This window comes from Aotus nancymaae, unplaced genomic scaffold (assembly GCF_030222135.1).
Source record: "Aotus nancymaae isolate 86718 unplaced genomic scaffold, 86718_ANA_hifiasm-v0.15.2.pri h1tg000016l, whole genome shotgun sequence".
Taxonomy (NCBI): Eukaryota; Metazoa; Chordata; class Mammalia; order Primates; family Aotidae; genus Aotus; species Aotus nancymaae.
In genome coordinates, this window is record NW_026988428.1 from 16,932,853 (window position 1) to 16,951,510 (window position 18,658).

General features: G+C 33.8%; 1 pseudogene; it reads left to right on the forward strand.

The window, feature by feature from the left end:
• Positions 1 to 1,918: 1,918 nt before the first annotated feature.
• On the forward strand, positions 1,919 to 18,361 carry LOC105709879 (ribosome biogenesis protein WDR12-like; annotated as a pseudogene).
• Positions 18,362 to 18,658: the final 297 nt, after the last annotated feature.

Here is an 18,658-nt window from a genome sequence, read left to right on the forward strand (position 1 = left end):
ATAATCCCATATTTCTTGTAGGCATTGTTCATTTCTTTTCACTGTTTTTTTCTCTATTCTTGCTTTCCCTTTCTTCTGCTTGCTCAATTCAGCTATTGAAACTTGTGCATGCTTTGCAAAGTTCTTGCAATGTGTTTTTCAGCTCCATCAGGTCATTTATATTCTTCTCTAAGCTGTTTATTCTTGTTAGCATTTCATCAAACCTTTTTTCAAGGTTCTTAGTTTCTTTGCATTGGGTTAGAACATATTCTTTTAGCCCAGAGAAGTTTGTTATTACCCATCTTCTGAAGCCTGTTTTTGTCAATTTATCAGACTCATTCTCCATCCAGCTTTATTATCTTGCTGGTGAGTAGTTGTGATCCCTTGGAGGAGGAGAGAAGTTCTGGTTTTGGGTGTTTTTTAAATCTATTTTGCACTGGTTTCTTCCCATCTTTGTGGATTTATCAACCTGTGGTCTTTGTAGTTGGTGACTTTCAGATGGGGTCTCTGAGTGGAAGTCCTTTTTGTTGATGATGAAGTTTTTTCTTTCTGATTTTTTAGTTTTCCTTCTAACAGTCAGGCCCCTCTGCTGTAGGACTGCTGGAGGTCCACTCCAGACCCTGCTTGCCTGGGGATCACCAGCAACTTCTGTAGAACAATAAAGGTTTCTGCCAGATTCTTCTTCTGTTTTCTTCATCCCAGAAGGATACCCAGCAGATGTCAGCCTGAGCTCTTCTTTACAAGCTGTCTCTTTGGATATACAGGGGATGGGGAGCTGCTTGAGGAGACAGTCTGTCCCTTACAGGAACTCAAGTGCTGAGCTGTGAGCTCTGTTTTGCCATTCAGAGCTGCTGGGCAGGTACGTTTAAGTCTCAGATGTTCTGTCCTGGGAAGGTGGGGCTTTATTTGTAAGTTCTTGACATGATGCTGCCTTTTTACAGAAATGCCCTGCCCAGCTAGGAGGTGGCCTAGTCACAGTCTGTCAGTAGAGGTGCTGTTGAGCTGCTGTGGGCTCTCTCTAGCTGCTGCATGAACTTCCTTGCGGTTTTGTTTATAGAGGTATAGCTGGAACTGCCTCAGTAATGATGGTCTGCCTCAGTAATGGTGGATTGCCTCGGTAATGATGGATTGCCCCAGTAATGGCAATCTGCCTTGGTAGTGGTGGACTGCCTTGGTAATGGCAGACACCCTTCTACTCACAGAGCTGGACCATCCTGGGTCCAGCTGCATTTGCTGTGAAACTCTCAATCCAGAGTGTTTCAGATTGCTGGTCTTTGTAGGGGTGGGACCCACGGAGCCAGATCACCTGGCTCTCTATTTCAGACCCCTTTTATTCAGTTGAATAGGTGGCTCTGTCTCCCAGGTGTTCCAGGTGCCAGTTGAAATGGCCACCCAGATTTGCATGAGGTTTTGTGTGGAGACCCATTATGCCAGCTGAAACAGCCAGGCTGGAAACATGTGGTGCTTTTCAGCCTGGGAATCTCTGGTGTGTGGGCAGTAATAACTCATTTGGAAATGTGGTGATCACTCACCCTCTGCATTGTTCTGGCTGGGGATTGCACTCCAGAGCTGTTCCTATTTGGCCATCTTGTATCCCCTCGCAGGCATATTTTTAATAATACATTTTATTTTCTTTTGGGCAGATTCCCAGTAGTGAGATTGCTAGACTGAACAATAGTTCTATTCTCAGTTCTTGAAAAATCTCCATACTCTTTTCCATAGTGGTTTTATTAACTTATATTCCCATCAACAGTGTATAAGAGTTTCCTTTTTTCCACATCACGCCAACATATAAATTTCTTATATGGCTTTCCTAAATATTTATCAAAGAACTAAAAGCATATGTTCAATAAAGACTTGTATAAGAATGTTAAATAGTAGCTTAATTTACAATACCACAAATATGGAAACAAACAACAGGAGAAGGAATAAACTGATCATGGAATACCACTCAGCCATGAGGAATGAACTACTGATGCACGCAGAAACACTGATTAATCTCACAGGTATAATGTTGAGTCCAACCAAAAGAGTTATATAGTATGATTCTATTTATAAAAAATTCAAGAAAATACAAATGTTACATATGCTACTCAAAATCAAAATATAGTTTGCCTTGGGGAGCAGACATTGCCATTAACTAGAAAGAGTCAGGAGGGAACTTTCTGGGATGCTGAAAATGTTCTTAACTTTGACTGTGGTGGCAATAACTACAATATATATTCCTCAAGTCTCCTAAAACTGTGCAAGAAAGATCTGAACATTTCATTGTACATCAACTATGTTTCTCTATAAAATAAATGCCATTAAAGTAATTGAGAACTGAAGACCCAAAAGTTATTTAAAAAATAGGCAAAAACCATAAATGACCATGGTTGATCCTAAAATAAATAATTTGCTCAATCTCAGTTACAGTAAGATAAATGTAAATTAAAATTACTTATAATATGTGTTTTTCACCTTTTAGGTAGTCAAGTTTCATAAGACTGCCTACACATTTTGCTGACAAGACTGGAAAAGTAAAAGAAAAACTTTCATATGTTGCTGGTGAGAGTGAACAATGGTGCAATCCTTAAGGAAGAAATTTGGAAAAAAATTATGAAACTACATTTGCTTTTAGTCATTGGTCTAGCTATTTGCCTTCTAGGAATTTATCCTGAAAAGAAACATATGCTAGGACAATAACAACAACAGAAACATATGCAGAAATTTATTCATAGGACCAATTTTAGTATAAATATGCTGAAAATCATCTAGCAGGATACACAGGTTATTGACTAGAAAAATAGTTACAGTACTCCATTATAATACTATGCAGCTATGATGAATTAAGAAAAATCTTTGTGAACCGATATAAAATGATTTTCAGACTGCAATATTAAGTTAAAATGTAAGGTAAGACTCAGCTTATATTATATGCTACATTTTATTAAAAATGAAAATGAAACTATAATTTAAGTAGAATTTTATACACAAACAATAGGCTTTGGAAACTAATAAAAATACTTACAAGAGGCAAATTGAAAGTGTTAAATAAGTGGATAAAGTTTTTTTGAATATATTTTATCCCTTGATTTTGAATTTTGAAACATTTTATTATCTTATACATCAGAACATGAAGTTAAATTTGTTTATTACAGAAAGAAGTAAATATTAACATTCTTGTGAACAACTACTCATATTCTGGTGAAAAGAGATATAAATGTGGAATGGGAAAAGGAGAGAGTGATATTGAATTATGATTTGATTTGGAATTAAAGGCATTGAAATGAAGTCATTATATAAAAGCATGAAAACAGACTCCTTATCAGCAATGAGCAAAATCTGAGACAATTCTAGGTATTATTACCTACTAAAAATAATAGTGTTCATAGTAGAAATGACTGGTTTCAGGTTTGTGCCAGAGGAATTTGAAAGTAAACTGGAGTCTTTTATTGTCTAAGAAAGTGAGAAAATGCTCCTCTACTAGAGGGGAATCTGTCAAAAAGACATTGGAGTCAGATTAAACAGCTCCACTGGACAAGTATGATTATCAAAATGAATGACAACAAAAATTAAACCTAATACAGATTTCAAAACAAAAAATACAAAAGTCCATACTTTTGCTAAATTAAAATAACAATTAAAAAGTGAGAAAAGATAAAAGGAAAAGCTTTCCTTAAGCTTCTGCACAGCAAAAGAAACAATCTTTAGAGTGAATCGGCCACCAACAGAATGGAAATAAATTTTTGCAATCTACCCATCTGATGAAGGGCTACTATCCAGAATCTACAAAGAACTAAAACAGATTTACAAGAAAAAAACAAACAAGCCCATTCAAAAGTAGGTGAAGGATATGAACAGACACTTTACAAAAGAAAACATTCATGAGGCCAACAAACATGAAAAATGATTATCATCACTGGTCATTAGAGAAATGCAAATCAAAACCACATTGAGATACCATCTCACGCCAGTTAGAATGGTGATCATTAAAAAATCTGGAGACAACAGATGCTGGAGAGGATGTGGAGAAATAGGAACACTTTTGCACTGTTGGTGGGAGTGTAAATTAGTTCAACCATTGTGGAAGACAGTGTGGCGATACCTCAAGGATCTAGAAATAGAAATTCCATTTGACCCAGCAGTCCCACTACTGGGTATACATCCAAAGGATTATAATTGTTCTATTATAAGGACACATGCACATGAATGTTCATTGCAGCACTGTTTACAATAGCAAAAACTTGGAACCAACCAAAATGCCCATCGATGATAGACTGGACAGGGAAAATATGGCACATATACACCATGGAATACTATGCAGCCATAAAAAATGATGAGTTCGTGTCCTTTGTAGGGACATGGATGAATCTGGTAACCATCATTCTCAGCAAACTGACACAATAACAGAAAATCAAACACTGCATGTTTTCACTCATAGGCAGGTGTTGAACAATGAGAACACAGGGACACAGGGAGGGGAGTATCACATACTGAGGTCTGTGGAGGGGAACTAGGGGAGGGACAGTGGGGTTTGGGGAGTTAGAGAGGGATAACAAGGGGAGAAACGCCAGATATAGGTGATAGGGAGGAAGGCAGTAAACCACATTGCCATGTATGTACCTATGCAACAATCTTGCATGTTCTTCACATGTACCCCAAAACCTAAAATGCAATTATATATATATACACACATATATATGTGTATATATATATATAGAATGCTGCTCAGTAAGCTGTGGAATTCAACTTAAATTTCCCTAAATTCAGGGCCTATCTTATAGAAGACATCCATGGACTTCACACAAATGAATTTAAAACTAAGTATTATGGAATTTTCTAATTTGCAATTTCCTATCTGTCGATGAGCATTCAAAACGAGCTATTGTTTAAAATATTTTTGAAGCACAGTGGCATAGGCTTATTTAGAAATTGGTAGAATTGCAAGTCACAAGAGCTTTTACAAATTGTAATTAAGATAATGTGTACCCTATGCCTCCTTTAATATATATATAAACGCACACACATACATATATATATGTGTGTGTATATATATGTATATACATACATATATATATGTGTGTATATATATGTATATACATACATATATATGTGTGTATATATGTATATACATACACATATATGTGTGTATATATGTATACATACACATATATGTGTATATATGTATACATACACACATATATGTGTATATATGTATGTGTGTGCGTGTGTATACATACACATATATATGTGTATATATGTATGTGTGTGCGTGTATATATATTAAAGGATACATATATATGTATATATATGTATATATGTATGTATATATGTATACATATATGTATACATGTATATATGTATATTGTTATGTATATATACATGTAAATATATACATATAAATATAATGTAAATATATTATATTTACATTATATATATAAATGTAAATAACATTATATATAAATGTCTGTCTACATTATATATATAAGTGTCTATCTGGATAACAGTTATCCTGATCTTCAGAGAAAGATGAGAACATCAAGCTGTCCTCTTACAGCACTCATTAGATAACTCCCTGAGGTCTAAAAGGTGAGAATTAAGACTTCCAGAGGAGCTAGTATTTGTAATTGTAGATGGAAAAAGAGAAATTTTGTTTATCACCATACCAGTCAATTTTTAATCCCAGGTCATTATGAACCAAGGGTGCACACAGCTTCTTCTTTCAAGGAATTCATAGACTAATTCATCTAGTAGTATATTGTATAATATTTTGAGGCAAAAATGTACATGTTTTTGAAGAGCGCTCAAACATTCATACAATAGGCATTAGCCTTACAACTTTCTTTGAGTATTTATAGAAACTAAATTTAAAAAGAAAGTATGTCAAACAAGGCATAACCAGAAAAGTTAAAAGATAAACCATCTCCAACAACAAGGGAGAAGAGATGTACTTTGGAAAAGAAAAATTTTGAAAAGGACTCAAATAAAAGACGTTGTATAATGTTATCATTTATACCAAAAAACAAAAAACAAAATAGACCATTGGCTTCTTAAAGTCCTTGTAGCTGCCAGAACTTTTACTAGAAAGTAAAAAGAAACATTTTCTTAAATATGCACTTAACCAATAAAGATCAGCAAAGAACACTTAGAAACATCCTGATTTTTAGTATGAAAAGAGATAAAAGAAAATAGCACAATGCTGAAAACATGCATTATTTTAAAAATGTGTTATGGTTTTGGTAACACCTATTTTATTTTGACTTCCACCTGATTGGTAAATTTTCTATCCAACAAAATTCTCAAGTTGCCTCCATGGTTTGTGCTTTAAAAACTTTCAACGTGCAAGGGAAATTTAAAGTATATAATAAATCATCAACATATTCATTAATACTTATTTTTATAATTATTAAGGTAATAGAATTTCACTTACAAACTTAACAAGACAAAAAAAATGTTTCAAAATATTTTTATAAATAGACACAAATACAAGTAAGGTTTGTGGTCTCCAGCATAAGCACTTGTATTCATTCAACAACTTTCCAGTGGTATCTAGAAGTTAAATTATGTGTTTTTCTAGGAAAAATCCTAAACATGTTCTCTTCATACCATAATTATTAAGAACCTACTTTATCCTTTACCCTCCTTCCAAGTAATTTCATTGTATTAATTGCACAAAATTTTGCAGTGTTGGGGATTGTTGAATTCAGTATTTTGTTTTCTTTTGATCAGGAGGTGTTAGACTTTATTGCTTGAAGTGGTACCATTTGTTCTCTGTGAAATATGGTTAGCATCACCTTACTTTTTTATTAAGTGTATATTTATAACCTTTAGAAGCAAATGTACTCTATCCACATGGCTAGCGTTTATTGTTTTATGTTCTGCACGCAAAGCTGCTTTTCTTAATAATAAGAAACAGCTGTTGTAAGCACAACAATGAAAGCAATGGGTCATACATGCTTAAATTAGATACAAAGGGAGTCAAACAGGGCTAAACTCTTTAATTCTGTCTCACTCTTCCATGATTGATGCACTCTAAAAAGAACAGTCATACAATGTTGAGATTTAACAGATGCTAAAAGGAACCCTTTCCAGTGTACATTTGTTAGGCAGCTGAATTTTACACCAGCAGTGATTACAATGGGGAATCAATGTTTCCATGACAGTAAGACCCACAGAACTTACATACAGTGAAACTAAGGTAAAATAATGGAAAATATTAATGTGATACATAAATGCAATCAATCATTTCTATGGTGTGTTTACACACACACACGTGCACACACACATGCATGTGTGTTTTTATATTTGTTATATATATACAAACTTATTTTTTATATTTGTTATATTTATATTTCTTTTTATATTTGTTATATATATATATACATAAAACAAAATTAGGTATTAGTACATTGGTTTGTTTTTACATCAGTTTATGTGGATCACTCATTTCATCTAACACTTAATTATTTGCACAATGATAACTGAGTAACCGAACCATGTATGATAGTGGTTACAAGACATGTAGAGCTATGTATATTTTGAGGAAAAATAGAAATAAACTTAGAATTTATGGTATGTATTAATAGCAGCTGGGAAGAGCAAAAATTTTGTTTCTATTTTAATGTCTGTTTTCATGGATTTAAAAGTCATCTTTTGATTATGTAGTTCATATTCTAAACATAAAATTTTCATATTAAGAAAAATATGAAATAAAATCAAGTCCTTTCTGATGCACATATTACCATTTTGGAAGGAGGCACAGAGTTATATATATAATAATGTCTACAAAGGATTTACAAAACATGGTTTTAAAAAATTCATTGTTAAGAATATAGGTTTGCACATATTTCCATTCACATAGTTGATTGTTAACATATTGTCCTTTTAGTTTTAAAATATATTTTTCAAATATGTAATAAAGACAGTAAAATAGTTTTTTTTCCCCACATACAAACTAGAGCTCTGTATATTTGAGTATACATATAATTCTTCACTTCTGTAATATAAGCACTTTGGGTCCTTTGATGTTAACTGAAAGTTTTAATGTAACTTTTCTTATATTAAATAGACATTGTTGATGCTCTGAAAGGAAATTATTTTTTGAATGACTCAAGAGTTACAATAAAGAACTGCTACATCTATGTCTTATTTTGAAAAGTGCTGCCTAAAGACAGAAATACCATTTAACTCAGCACTCCCATTACTGGGTATATACCCAAAGCAATATAAAACATTCTATTGTAAAGACACATGCACACATATGTTCTTTACAGCATTATTAATAATAGCAAAGCCATATAATCTACCTAAATTCCCATCAATGATAGACTGGATAAAGACAAGGTAGTATATATACACCATGGAATACTATGCAACCATAAAAAAGAATGACAGCACGTCCTTTGTAGGGACATGGATGGAACCAGAGGCCACAATGCTTAGCAAACTAACACAGGAACAGAAAACCAAATACTGCATGTTCTCATTTGTAAGTGGGAGATAAATGATGAGAACACATGGATACAGAAAGGGAAACAAGACACACTGGGACCTCTTGGCGGGTGGAAGGTGGATGAGAGGGAGAGGATCAGGAAAAATAACTAATGGGTACTAGGCTAAATACCTGGGTGATGAAATACTCTGTACAACAACAAACCCCCATGATACAAGTTTACCTATATAACAAACCTGCACACGTACCCCTGAACTTAAAATACAAGTTAAAAAAAAAGAAATACTATGCCTCAATAGCAGAAAAATAAATAATCCAATTTTAAAGTGAGCAAAAGACTTGAGGAGACATTTAAATGTTCAACAGGTAGATTAAAAATGCTCAACACTACCATTCATCAGGAAACACAAATCAAAACCCCAATGAGGCATCACCTTACACCAGTTAGGATAGCTGTTATAAACAAAACAAACAAACACAAAAATATAACAAGTGTAAGGATGTGGAGAAATTATAACCTTCTACACTATTTTTGAAATGTAAAATTATGTAGCTGCTATAAAACATATTATGGAGATTTTTAAAAAATAATCAAAAGTAGAACTATAATAGAGTCCTGCAGTCCTACTTCTGAGTATATTCCCAAAGAATTGAAATCTGGATCTGGATGAGCTATCTGCACTTCAATGTTCTGTGTAGCATTATTCACAACAGCTGTGTTATAGAAACAGACCAAATATACATAGACAGATGAATGGATAAATAAAATGTGGTATATACACACAATATCTTATTCAGCTTTTTTAAATAAGGAAATCCTGACATTTGAAACAACACAGATGAAACCAGAGGTCATTGTGCTAAATGAAATAAATCAATTATAGATTAACAAATATTGTATGATTCCACTTATACAAAGTACCTAAAGTATTCCAACTTATAGAAGCATAGAAGAGAATAGTGGTTAGCAGGGGTTGGAGGAAAAGGAAATGGGGAGTTGTTGTTCAACTGGTATGAACTTTTAACTATACAAGATGTATTAATTTTAGAAATCTGCTGTACAGCATAATGCCTGTTGCCAACAATACTGGATTATGCACTTTAAGTTTTGTTAAGAGGAGAGATCTCATGTTAAGCATTCTTAACACACACACACACACACACACACACACACACACACAGAAACGAGGAAACTGGGAAGTGATGGATAGTCTATTACCTTGATTGTGGTGATGGTTCCATGAATGCATGATAAGGCCAAACTCATCAAATTGTAAGCATTAAATATGTTCAGTTTATTGTCTATCAATTATACATCAATAAAGCTATTTTGAAAAAGAGTTACAGTAAGGTCTAGAGTTGCACTGCTGGCAATTCTGTTTCTTTGTAATAAAACACCAAACACAGTAATACATCACTTAATGACAGGGATGTATTCTGAGAAATGTGTCATTGGGTTATTTCATTGTCATGAGAATATCACAGAGTGTGCTTACACAAATCTTGATGGCAGAGCCTATTACACACCTAGGCTGTATGGCATAGCCTGTTGCTCCTAGGCTACAAACCTATACAGCACATTACTCTATTGGATGCTGCAGGCAATTGTTATGCAATGATAAGTATTTGTGAATCTAAACATCTAAACATAGAAAAGGTATAATAAAAATACGATATTATAATCTTATGCGACCACAGTTGTATATAAGGCCCATCATTGAGTAAAATGTTCCTATGGGGCATGTGAACTATACTATAAAATTTCCCCTTTTACTTAAAAATGTTCATATCTCATATGTGCTAATGCATAGTGAATATGTCATGTAATTATTTAAAATGAAAATAATTTGATTTAAATAATGAACAAATAATTTCACTAATAATGTCTCTTTAAAAATCTTATAAGTAACAAATATGAATATAATAAACATATAAAATATTTTTATCACAAACATATGAAATACATTTACCTACTATTTCTTATAAAAAATTGAGATGACATTTTTAAAAAATGACTTTTTAGATGGTAATTGGTAATAATTGTAAACAAAATACTTTTTTGTTTAAAGAATTACACATGCACTCTTCTAAAAATATGTGATATGGTTTGGATTTGTGGTCCTGCCCAAATCTCATGTCGAAGTGGAGGAGGGGCTTGATGGGAGGTGTTTGGATCATGGGAGTGGATTTTCCCCTTGCTGATGTTGTGATAGTAAGTTCTCACGGTATCTGATCATTTATAAGTGTGTGACATCTCCCTCTTCTCTCTCTCTCTCCTGGTCTGCCATAAGACATGCTTGCTTCTTTTTCATATTCTGCCATACTTTAAAGTTTCCTAAGACCTCCCAGTCACATTTTCTATTAAACCTATGGAACTGTGAATCAATTAAATCTCTTTTCTTCACAGATTATCCAGTTTCAGGTAGTTCTTAATAGCAGTGTGAGAAAGAACACAATATGTTCTTGTAAAATTTATTTACATGCAGTGAAATGTATGTTTCTTCACTATACAATCTGATGGGTTTTAATAAATATATTCACTTATGCAATCAAAACTCCAACAAAGACACAAATCATATCCAATATATAGAAAGTTTGGAGTCAATAGTCACTCTTTCCCAAAGAAACTCACTGTTCCTTTTTCTGTCATTATAGATTTTTGCTTTTTTGAAATTCATATAAATAGAATAATCCAATACGAGCCTTGTTGCTGCTGGTATGTTCTTTTTACACAGAATTGGGGAAAAAAACAACCTTAAACTTCATAGGGGACCAAAATGAGAGCCTGCATAGCAAAGACAATCTAAGCAAAAAAAAAAGAAGCTGACGGCATCACATTACCTGACTTCAAACTATACTACAAGGTTACAGTAATCACAGCAGCATGATACTGGTACCAAAACAGAGATATAGACCAATAGAACATAACAGAGGTCTCAGAAGTAATGCCACACATCTGCAACTATCTGATCTTTGACAAACCAGACAAAAACAAGCAATGGGGAAAGGATTCCTTGTTTAATAAATGGTGTTGGGAAAACTGACTAGCCATATGCAGAAAGTTGAAACCAGATCCTTTCCTTACACCTTATACAAATGTTAACTCCAGATGGATTAAAGATTTAAACATAAGACCTAACATCATAAAAACTCTAGAAGAAAACTTAGGCAATACTATTCAGGACATAGGCATAGGCAAGGACTTCATGACTAAAACACCAAAGGCATTAGCAACAAAAGCCAAAATAGAAAAATGGGATCTAATTAAACTCCAGAGCTTCTGCACAGCAAAAGAAACTATTATTAGAGTGAAGCAGCAACCAATAGAATGGGAAAAATTTTTTGCAATCTACCCATCTGACAAAGAGCTATTATCCAGAATCTACAAATAACTTAAACAAATTTACAAGAAAAAACCAAACAGACCCATCAAAAAGTGGGCAAAGGATATAAACAGACACTTTTCAAAAGAAGACATATATGAGGCCAAGAAACATATGAAAAAATGCTCATCATCACTGGTCATTAGAGAAATGCAAATCAAAACCACTTTGAGATACCATCTCACTCCAGTTAGAATGAAGATCATTAAAAAATCAAGAGACAACAGACACTGGACAGGATGTGGACAAATAGGAACAAAACACTTTTACACTGTTGGTGGGAGTGTAAATTAGTTCAACCATTGTGGAAGACAGTGTGGCAATTCCTCAAGGATCTAGAAATAGAAATACCATTTGATCCAGCAATCCCATTGTTGGGTATATACCCAAAGAATTATAAAACATATTGTAAAAACATATGCACACATATGTTTATGGTGGCACTGTTTACAATAGCAAAGACTTGGAAACAACCCAAATGCCCATCAAAGATAGACTGAATAAGGAAAATGTGGCACATATACACCATGGAATACTATGCAGCCATAAAAAAGATGAGTTCATGTCCTTTGCAGGTACATGGATGAATCTGGAAACCATCATTCTCAGCAAACTGACATAAGAACAGAAAACCAAATACTGCATTTTCTCACTCATAAGTGGGTGTTGAACAATGAGAACACATGGATACAGGAGGGGGAACACCACACACTGGGGCGTGTTGGGGGTGGGGGCCTATGGGAGGGATAGCAGAGGGTGGGGTTCGGGGAGGGCTAATATTAGGAGAAATACCTAATGCAGATGATGTAGGGGATGGTTGCAGTAAACCACCAAGGCACGGGTATACCTATGTAACAAACCTGTATGATCTGCACATGTACCCCAGAACTTTAAGTATAATAAAATAAAATTTGTTTATTTTATTGCTGAGTATTATTTAATCACAAGAATGTACCATAAGCGTTTTATCCATTCACCTGTTGATGCCCATTTTATTTGGGATACAACAAAAATACTTGCTTCTGTGAATACAACTGCTAGAAATATTACTGTGCCAGTCATTTTATGGGCATATGCTCTAATTTTGCTCAAGCAAGAACCTGGAAATATAATATGTTTTATAAGTTAGATGTGTATTTAACTTTATATCAATCTGCTGAAATGGTTTCCAGAATGGTTGGGTCATTTTAGTATTTCATCCGCAATGTATTAGAGGTCCAGTGGCTCCACATCTCCTCCAAAATGTTGTTGTCACTTATTTTCAATCAGCTACTCTACTGTATATGAATTGGTATTATATTGAATTTCTGTGATAAATAGAATAAATTATGATGTTGACCACCTATTCATATACTTATTAGCTCTTCATATATGCTAGCTTTGAAGTGTGTTGAAATATGAAGCTAAATATTAAAGTTAGAAAAATAAAACTATAATAAAAACATAAAAGTAAATCTTTGTGATCTGGGGTTAGACAAAGATATTTTAGGGGACCCAAAATAAGTAATTAATTAAAAATAATTTACTTTCAATTTTAAGTAAATTTCTTATTTTTATTGTGTTTACAGTGCCAAAGAGCTTTTATCAAAAATATGTAAATAAGACTTGCAATAATTTAAAAATGCTGTTTTTTTTAAATTGAATGGGACTAAAGTGTTTCCCCAAATAATTTTAATATCGTTAAACATGCAAATAAAAAGACTAAGATACCACTAGAAAAATTAAAATATAGAAGGCTGACAGCACCAAACGTGGAGAGAACTGGGAGTCTCACACGTTTTTGGCTGTGGCATGAACTGATGCAACTATGTGAAAAACAATTTGGCCTTTTTGTCATAGAAGTTGAACATCCATTTACACAACCACATAGCAATTGCAATCTCATATATGTAACTAAGAAAAATTAACAAATATAGTTACAAATACTTTGTATGTTAAATTTCATAATAGCCTTACTCATAATATTCAAAACTCAGAAACAAACCAGAGTACCATCAATAAGAATATAAAGTGCTATATACATATGTTCATAAAATCTAATACAACAGAGCAATTAAATGGAACAAACTATTGATACATGTAACAACATGGATAGTTCTCAAAATACTGAGTTGAGTGACAGAAGTCAAATGCTGAAAATAACATACTCTGTAACTCTATTTATATGAAAATATATAATGGGTCATAAGTTGCTATCATATTGATTTGGAGGAGACTATGAAAAGCATTATTGGATTCATCTTAAAATTCTACCTACTGCAACTAATGATGGATATCAGACCAGTGGTTGCCTCTGGAGTGGGAGATTAACTGAAAAGAGACACAAATACATTTGGGTGATGAAAATGTTTGGGGCCTTTATTTACAGTTTTCAAGACAGATTGAAGAGTACCCTTAGAATCTGAGTGTTTCTCTGTATGAAAAAATAAACCAGAATAAAATAAGTTAATAAAATCTATATACACACACACACATATATATATGCTAAACATTGTATTAAGAATTTAACATAATAATATATTTTAATCTTCACAATAACCCTATATGGTGAATATGATTTTTATTCCCATTTTCCAGATTAGGAAACTGAAACTTATATATCTTAAGTAATAGGATATGATTCATATATAAAAGACACCAGTGTTGAATCTTATATTTGTCTAAATGTAGAGAATATCCTATATAGCTTTTCTCTAGAAGATATGAATTAGTGGATAACTTTCTTTTCAAAGATTAAGCTTATTCTAATATATATGATAAATCTGATGATTGTGAATGGAATTAAATTGGTTGTTATACAGTAGGTTAATTGATACATAAGAAGACAATGGAGCTATGGGACAGGTAAAAGTATAGAGGGTTCTGAATTGACAGAGGTCTATTTTTTCTTACCAATATGACAAGCAAAGCCTTTCTTGTTTCTGTTGTTCAACAATTCTAGTTTCTTGTTAAAGCAATTATTTTTATATGGCTGATTTGCCAGTTGCATCAGGTTAACTGTATATATATTTACATATTAATGTATTTGCAAAGTACAGCAAGCAAGCTCTGTGAATTTGTTCAGGATCAAAGTTTCAAATGCTGATTATTGTTTATTCGGAGCTCAGAAGAGCGTACAAGACTTGACAATGGTTATATTAGTCTTGGTTACCAGGGTGGCTACTGCGTATCTGGAAGGTTCAGACAACAGTTACCGAAATTTCATCAGTAATCCTTTCTAAATGTAATCCTTACAGTTAATCAGGAAGGCAAACTACGTGTTTATGAGTATTTGACCCAGTTCTTGCAAGAAAAAACAATTTTATTGAAGAACACCATCAGCAAATTAACACCATTAAAGGCTCATTGGCATTCTCTCCTGCTTTGCAAGGACAACCGCCAGGCATGCAATGCTGTCCTTTCCATCAACTTAGAACAAGCGTCATTCTAAACACAGGAGTGTGATCATCACAGCCTCATAAATTTACTGAAAAAATGACACAAAGTTCTTGGTGAAAGTGGAGAAGTGAAGTTATTTTGATAGTCTTACTACTTTGTACTCTTGTGATCATTAGGGTGATTATACTACTTTCTGCACAGATCTTGCTATCATGAGGAGGGGGATGGAAGAATATACTCAGGTTTGGGGATGATGCTTGTTTCAGCTGATGTTCAATTAAGAAAGTACAATCACTGTGAGGATTATGGGATAGGTATTTATCATAGAAATTAGAGTTTGCCCAATTGTGGGAGGAGATGGGGAAGAAAGGTATGAAAGGTAACTGAAAGATGAGAGAAAAGATACTCATTAGCCTTGGAACAGAAGAAAAAGGTGTAGCTTTCTGGGAAAGCTGAAAATTAGAAATATCTATATCTAGTTGCTTGATTGAAACTAAAGAAGGGGACTGATGTGGAAACTTAGATTTTTCATGGTTTCTGCCACTGTAAGATTACAGCAAAGTTCTTGGTAGCGGGCTTATGTCAGGGAACATAACTGGAGAAAAGAGTTGCTAAGTGGGAAAAGTTGAAGACAAATTGGAACTCATTCTTAAATACACATCTGCCTTTTATCATCTCTAACTGAGAATGACCTTCAGAAAGTGAAGGTCATTCATTTTTGACTCTCCAATTTCATCCCCTTTTACTTTTTGCCAACTCTATGCTGGCACTTTAAAAGAAGATCAACTATAGCCAACATGGTTTTTGGCAAAACCAAATCAACAATAGAATAATCTAGCACACAGGAGAAGGTCAACTTCTGGAAGGAATGTTGAGGTGATGGCAAAGCTTAGTTTAAGTGCATACCAGACCCTGAGAGTTCAGTCAGAAACTGGGTTAACAGCAAGGCATGGATTTCCAATATGAGTGAGATTTACAGGGATGTTCTTGGGATAATACAACATTAGATAGAGACAAAACAGATGTCTCAATGGTAAGGAAATAGTTTGACAGAATTTAAGTTTATTTCTTTGAATATCTCTTTCTTCATGGTAAAATCTTATGAAAGATGCACCTTTCTTCCTCTAAGCAGATGTGAACTTATCACATCTTAAGTTTGTCTCCAAGATCATTCTTTTCTATTTTCCACCTAAACATTTGTGTTCCATGGCCTCATAATTTTATTCCCTCATGAAAATCATATACCTGCACGTATGCATGCATCTCAAAACAAAATAATCTGTTTGCTAACGTCTCATTAATATTATCCTACTATAAAAGTCCTTCTAAAATGTTGTTTCCCTTAATATTTGGTTTGAGATTTGCTTCAGTTGGTACACATGCTTTAATTTATGCATTTTAATTGTTATATTACTCTATTTTATTTCTTTTATGTATAAACCATATATACTGCATTATTCATTTTAGTATATTCTATTGTAGACACTCAGCAAAATAAAATTATCATTGTACTGTTATTGGGCATTTAGTCCGTTTCCACTATTTCACTGTTGCATTCAATGCTGCTGTAACATTCTTGAACATATGACCTTGTGCACGTGTAAAAGTTTTTCTGAGATATGTAATTACAGTTCAAGATCTAGGAACAATTGATCTTGACTGTTGGATCAACGATTGTTGCTGAAGATGTCATTGAGTATGTCTGCAAGGATGGTAGACTTTCAGGATTTGGAGATGGCATAAGGACATCTGGAATGAGAGGAGCATGAAAGGAGAGGTCTTACAGAAAGCAGAGGGTTTAAACAGAGGGAGGTGCATACTGAGAGAGTCTGTCCTTTCTCAAAGTGTTGCCCTTAGTAAAGGCAGCCCTAATTGTGTCCAGATGGGATGTAGAGAAGCTAGAAACTGATCTTTAAAACTTTGAGACCCAAAAGATAATTCCTATATTATGTGGAAAGGATAAAATATTAAGAAAATTTTGAGAATCAACCCAGAGTCCCAGAAATATTTACTGTGTACAGAGGTAAATCTAAAGGCGAACTGAATATCCGTAGGGTTCTGTGATGCAGTTGGCCAATAGTATCCATCATAACTGGAGAATACTTTATGGTGGAGATTCCAAAGATGGAATTCCTGCTTCTGTAGTTAGAGGTCAGTGAACCCATATGCCATGGGGAAACATTTTCTGATTTTGTTTCTCAAAGTTAGTTTTGCTACACAAACAATGCATTTTAGATGTTTGCTTCTGAAATCTTTTCCCCCAATCCTCAATTCTTCCTGAGAACTAAATTTTATAGTTCTGATCCTTGGAGGAAAGTCTATAATGATGGTTGTGAGACACACAGATGCTGCGAAAGATGTGGCCTGGGTGAAAAAAGACATTTTTTCTTGCTTATTACTGAATTCTTCCATCAATCAGACTTTTGTCTTATAGGAGTAGAACTAAAGAGAAACTGTGAAAGCCCTATACTGCTGCACAGATCATGCTGGAAGTGTACATTATGTAGCTGATAGCTCAGGAACTCAATTTTGCAGTGGCTCCTGCGATAAGATGTTAAATATCTAGTCTACAGTCCCTATAGATAAGAAGACGAAATGGAGGAATCCAAACATTGAGAAAGAAACAGAAAACAGAGCAATTGGGACTAACAAGGACTCCTTTGCTGATCCTCTCTGGCCACAAGGAAGCAATTTCCTTGGTTGTGTGGTCAAATGCTGAAGAAATTTGCAGTGCATCTTCGGACCACACAGTTAAAGTGTGGGATGTTGAGTTCAGCAGTCTTAACTTTGTCAGGAAATAAAGTATAATATTTGCTATTCTCCACTTTGTAAATGTTTAGCATCTGGAAGCACAGATATGCATGTAAAACTGTGGGATTCCCAAACTAGAGATAGTTTTTTGGTGTTGTTGTTTCTAACCTCAGATACAGGCTGGGTGACATCACTAAAATGGTTTTCTATTCATGAACAGCCCCTGATTTCAGGATGTTTAGATGACATTGTCAAGCTATGGAATACAAGAAGTTGTAAGGCTAGATCATTCTGTGATCTAGCTGCTCATGAAGACAAAGTGCTGAGTGTAGATTGGAAAAATACGGGGCTAATTCTCAGTGGAAGAGCAGACAAAATGTTATATTCCTACAGACATTCACCTACCACTTCCCATGTGGGGCATGAAAGTGAATGATAATTTGATTGTAGAGATTCTTTCTATAAATATTGGTAGAGAATCATGAAATTACATTGATGCAGATGCAGAAAGCATCCTTCTAGATTAAAGTTTATATAATGGTTTCACCCTTTATAATAGTTAACATATCACTTTTTCATTTTATATTTATAATACAATAGTCTGTGCATATAAAACATAAAATGTGCCCTGCATTCACTACTCTATACACACTCTTCAAATTAAACTGTTTTCAATTTCTTTTTTTGTAAATTTATTTTTAAAGGTATTAATTTGAATTAAGATTTTGTTTTC